Below are 6,292 nucleotides of genomic sequence, written 5' to 3' on the forward strand. Positions count from 1 at the left end.
TGCGAAAATAAAGTCTATTAGAGTGATGCTGGTCATTACTGCATTTCATGATTATGAGATATGGCAAATGGATGTCATGACCGCTTTCCTTAATTGGAAGTTGGCTGAGGATGTTTACATGGCTCAGCCAGAGGGTTTTGTCGATACGAAGCATCCAAATAGAGTGTGCAAGCTTGAGAAGTCCATTTATGGGCTTCAGCAAGCATCTCGCAGATGGAATCTTTGCTTCGATGACAAAGTCAAAGATTTTGGATTTGTACGAAGCGAAGATGAATCATGTGTATATGTCAAATCCAGTGGGAGTATAGTTAGCTTCCTCGTTTTGTATGTTGATGACATACTACTCATAGGAAACAACGTCCCGACACTGCAGGAGGTTAAGTCCTTGCTCGGAAAGTGCTTCACTATGAAGGACCTCGGAGAGGCTTCCTATATTTTTGGAATAAGGATAGTGAGGGAACGAAGTAAGAGACTAATAGGACTTAGTCAGAAGACTTACTTAGATAAAGTTGTTGGGTTTTGAGCAATCTAACACTTCCTAAGTGTGCATGCAACCCTAATAAACCTTGGATCTATGTTTGTCTAAATACATGCAAAATAATAATTTTCCAAGGTTTATAACCTATCTAACATGGCATGGGGAACATTTCAACATAAAAGAGTTAGAAGAGATTACATACCTTTTTGATGAGTTTGGTTCTTAAGGAGTTTGAGGGCCAAGCACCAATAGTGTGAATGCCTCAAATGGAATCACAAAACACCACAAACTCTTGGAAAACTTTGAGAGAGTACACACACTTCCTTATTTTCGGCCACACACAAGCATACATACACCAGTTCACTAGTTGCCATTTCATGCACCATAAGCATGCTTATATAGTGTACATGGTTAGGGTGAAACCATAATAACCCATGACCTTTCCTTTCCAAGGATCCATGGGTTAAAAGCTCCATGGATTTCCATCAAAGCCTAGCCCATTAACAAATGAGTGTTAGCCCACACCATATAAAATCAATAGCCCATAATCTAATTAGTCTTTCTTTTAATCTCTAAATTAATTCATAATTAATTTAAGACTAATACTAATTAAATAATATAACCTCATATTAATATATTATAACTTATAATATATTAATAAACATATGTGTATAACTCTCATAAAATTATCCATAAATAGTTTGGATGAGATGCAACCCAAATGGACCATGCTGGTCGGGTCAAGTATATACCAAATAAGTTATGGACTTAGACACCTTATCCAACAGACTCCCACTTGGATAAGTCTAATAACTGTATTTGCCTATATAACTTCAGGAACCAACCAGCAATCGTAGCTCTCGAAAACTCCGTTGAACTATGAAGCGCCATTTTAAGAAAAGTGATCATATAATCCTCCGTTCTCATGATATCAGCCGGACAAACACATGGAACTATGTCTTACTTATTGTCTGGCAGTTGTTTCTCGATTTCCGATTTGTTTGACTAAGAACTTCACTGAACACATCAGTTTAGTTTTGACCGGGCCCGGTACATGGGTCAACACAAAATCATCGAGGGGCCCAGATATCGCTTCTATTTCTAGAAGGTACAGATAAACTTCGACTCATATGCTTGTTCTACTACTTGTTGAATTGTACACAAAGGCACGTTTTATAACATCAAGTTACTGATGCGGTTTCGTGCAACTCATAGGTAACAACTCATATCTCTAGGTTTGTAGACTTATATGATATTATCGTCTCACGATCACTCGAGATAAATTCCATGAAGTGATACAAGTGAGCGTGGGTTTGTACCAATACTCATAACTTATGAGTACTCATGAATGTTGCAGCAACCATTGCCATGTCTAAACACCTTTAGCCATCTACAAACCCAATTCATGACAATCTTGATTCATACCTACTTCCGACGTATGACCGATTGTGGAGGTTTGAATAAATTCATTATTCTGGAAGTCAAAACATGCAAAACTAAAACAATAGTAAATAATTGACAATGATAGTAACACTTTACTCATAAATAAATCACAAATTTTATTCATCATCAAAACGTCGATTACATTTTACAAGTTTCAGGAAAACTATCTAATCTGTAAAACTAATATCGTCCCTCAGCCCGATGCGCCTCGCATGCTGAAAATGCTTAACCTTCGTCAGTCCCTTCGTAAGGGGATATGCAGGATTCTCATCCGACGATATCCTCCTTGCCACGAGGAGTCCTTCTTCAATCTTGTGTCTTATGAAGTGATATTTTCTGTCAATGTGTCGGGATCTGCCATGATCTCTTGGTTCCTTGGCTAAGGCAACCGCACTATTGTTGTCACAGAAAATCTCCATAGGTTCTTTAATAGCTGGTACAACTCCAAGGTCTCCGATGAAGTTCTTTAGCCATATCGCCTCCTTTGCTGCTTCACTCGCTGCTATATACTCTGATTCACAAGTCGAATCAGCCACTGTCTCCTGCTTGGAACTCTTCCAAGAAATTGCCCCTCCATTTAAGGTAAAGATCCAGCCCGACTGAGAGCGGAAGTTATCCCTATCAGTCTGAAAACCAGCATCACTATACCCTAATACTCTCAAGTCATCACTCCCACCAAGGGTAAGGATCCAATCCTTAGTCCTCCGCAGATACTTGAGAATGTTCTTTACCGCGGTCCAATGAGCCTTGCCAGGGTTCCCCTGATACCTGCTGACCATGCTCAAAGCAAATGCCACATCAGGGCGGGTACAAGTCATAGCATACATGATCGAGCCAACAGCGGAAGCATACGGTAGTTGGCTCATCTTAGCTATCTTTGCCTCTGTACACGGACTCTAAGTCTTACTTAGTTTGGCATTGCTTTGGATCGGTAAATCTCCTCTCTTGGAATTCTGCATGTTGAACCTATTCAACACCTTATCCAAGTAAGTACTCTGACTAAGTCCAATTAGTCTTTTACTCCTTTCTCTTAATATCCTTATCCCTAGGATATAGGCAGCCTCCCTTAGTTCCTTCATAGCAAAGCACTTCCCAAGCCAGGACTTAACCTCCTGCAAGGTTGGGATGTCATTTCCTATAAGTAGTATGTCATCCACATACAGTACCAAGAAGCTAACTATACTCCCACTAGCTCTGACATACACGCAATACTCATCTTCGCTTCTCGAGAAGCCAAACTCTTTGACCTTCTCATCGAAACAAAGATTCCAGCTACGAGATGCTTGTTTCAATCCATAAATGGATTTCTCAAGCTTGCATACTCTATTAGGGTACTCTGCACTGACAAAACCCTCTGGCTGATTCATGTACACATCCTCAGCCAACTTTCCATTAAGGAAAGCGGTTTTGACATCCATTTGCCATATTTCATAATCATGAAATGCTGCAATGGCTAGCATAACCCTAATAGACTTAATCTTGGCTACCGGCGAGAAGGTTTCATCATAATCAATACCCTGAGTCTGAGTAAAACCCTTTGCAACCAGTCGAGCCTTATAAGTATGCACTTTTCCTTCCATGTCGGTCTTCTTCTTGAAGATCCATTTGCACCCGACTGTTTTACGGCCAGGTACATGGTCAACCAAGTTCCAAACTTGATTGTCATACATGGACTGTATCTCGCTGTCCATAGCCTCCTTCCATTTAGCAGACTCTGGGCCTGCCATGGCTTCCTTAACACTGCTAGGTTCATCCAAATTTACCAGTGTACTATCACCTTCCGTAGTAATATGAAAGCCATAATAAAACGAAGGTGTGTTCCTAACCCGTGTGGAACGCCTCGGAGGTACAAACATGTCAGCTTGCTCAACAGGAGTTTCCTCCTCAGGTTGATTGCTAGTGTCTGAGGTTCCTTCACAAATTGCTTCTTGAATTTCTTCAAGATCAATATGCCTCCCACTGTCTGCTTGGCTTACAAATTCTCTCTCACGAAAGATCCCTCTTCTTGCTACAAAGACCACATTCTCACTGGGTCTGTAGAAGAGGTAACCGAAGGATTTCTGTGGGTAGCCGATGAAAATACACCTTTCACTTCGGGGTTCGAGCTTACCATGAGTCTCACGCCTCACGAAAGCCTCGCAGCCCCAAATCTTGATGTGGTTCAAATTGGGAACCTTCCCAGTCCACGTCTCATGAGGTGTTTTGGTAACCTTCTTTGTAGGGACTAGATTAAGGATATGGGCGGCAGTCTCTAAGGCATACCCCCAAAAAGAGATTGGTAGCGAAACTCGACTCATCATAGAGTGAACCATGTCCAACAAGGTTCGATTACGCCTCTCAGCTACACCATTCAGTTGTGGTGTCCTGGGAGGAGTCAATTGTGAGACAATCCTACACTCCTTAAGATAGTCAAGGAACTCGGTACTAAGATACTCACCACCTCGATCGGATCGAAGCATCTTAATGTTCCTGCCCAATTGATTTTCTACTTCCTGTTTAAATTCCATAAACCTTTCAAAGGTTTCTGACTTATGTTTGATTAAGTAGACGTACCCATATCTACTAAAATCATCAATAAAAGTCACATAATACCGATTAGCATCCCTTGTGGCGGTTTTGAATGGCCCACATACATCAGTATGTATTAGGTCCAACAAACCCTCACCCCTTTCACAAGTTCCAGTGAAGGGTGATTTTGTCATCTTCCCAAGTAGACAAGATTCACAACTATCATCCGATTTAAGGTCGAATGATTCCAAGACTCCACTCTTTTGGAGTTGGCCTATACGTTTCTTGCTTACATGTCCAAGACGACAATGCCACAATGATGCTTTATCTAGGCTAGTAGAAGAATCAATATACAACACATTATTTCCTAAGTTGTCTACAATCAACACAGTTTCATACACACCATCACAAGGTAACGCTTTAAAATAAAACACATTTTTATAGAAAGCATTAATACCACCACATTCATTATCAAATGAAAAGGTAAAACCTTGTTTGTACAAAGCATGAAAAGAAATAATATTTCTCGCCATTTCAGACGAGTACACACATTTATTCAAATCTAATTTTAACTCATTATTAAGCAACAAAGTATAAACTCCAATCTTGGAAGCAGGCGAAGCCTTCCTATTCCCCATGATCAAGTTTATCTTCCCGTGCTCCACATCCTCACTTCTTCTTAGGCCCTACATATCAGAACATATGTGAATACCACATCCTGTATCAAGCACCCAAGAGTTAGAATATAATGAGTAATTAGACAATATAGTGTAAATACCTGCATGGGTGGGTTTCACTTTCCCATCCTTTAGATCCTGCAAGTACTTAGGGCAGTTTTTGTTCCAGTGTGCCTTTTCATGGCAATAGAAACATTCAGCATCCTTGGGAATGGCAGAAGGAGTGACAGAACCGCTCTTGGTCTTCGATGAGGAGCCTTCAAGAGACTTTCCCTTGGTACCCTTCGAAGGGTGCTTCCTGTTTTTCCCTTTTCCTTGCCCGATAGCCAAAACAGGGGTAGATGTTGGAGTAGGAGTAGTAGAGGTAACAACCGGCTTGCCCTTAAGACCAGTTTCCGCGGTCTTCAAGAGTCCTTAAAGCTTGCTGAGGGTAACTTCCTCCTTGTTCATATGATATGTCATACGAAAATGGTCATAACAAGAAGGTAAGGAGTGCAAAATGATGTCAATTGCCAACTCCTCAGGGATGTTCACATTTAGCTTCAGCAAACGGTCCACATACCTTTACATCTTTTGCATGTGAGCCGTGACGGAATCACCGTCCTTCATGCGGGTAGTTATTATGGAGGAGATTATTTCATACCGCTCTTGACGAGCACTCTGATGGTACCTTTCCATCAGGTCTTGGTGCATCTCAAAAGGGTAGAAATCTTCATATGACTTTTGGAGCTCGGCTGTCATTGTGGCCATCATGATACATGCCACCTTAGTAGCATCTCTCTCATGTGTCCTGAATTCAGCGATCTCCTCAGGAGTAGCAATAGACTCATCAAGCTTTTTTAACTCCTTATCGAGGACATATTCCTTGTCCTCATAACGAGTAACCATCCTGATGTTCCTAATCCAATCCATGAAGTTGAAACCATCAAAGATGACCCTCCCACAAAGATTCATGAGAGATAAAGAACCAGTTGGGTTAGAGCCTGAAGCATTAGTGTTGGAAGACATCTGAAGAAAGAAAGCAAGTTTAGATTAGATATATAGAATCCTTAATAAGACACCCAAATGTAATATTAAGGCTAGGACCCAATCACAATATATTACACTTAGAAGAGGGATGTCGTAATCTAAGTAATAATATATTTGAAAGGTAGGTGAATGACGATTCACCAATTTCCACCATGAA

The sequence above is a fragment of the Lactuca saligna genome, chromosome 1, assembly GCF_052625555.1.
Source record: "Lactuca saligna cultivar CGN05327 chromosome 1, ASM5262555v1, whole genome shotgun sequence".
NCBI lineage: Eukaryota > Viridiplantae > Streptophyta > Magnoliopsida > Asterales > Asteraceae > Lactuca > Lactuca saligna.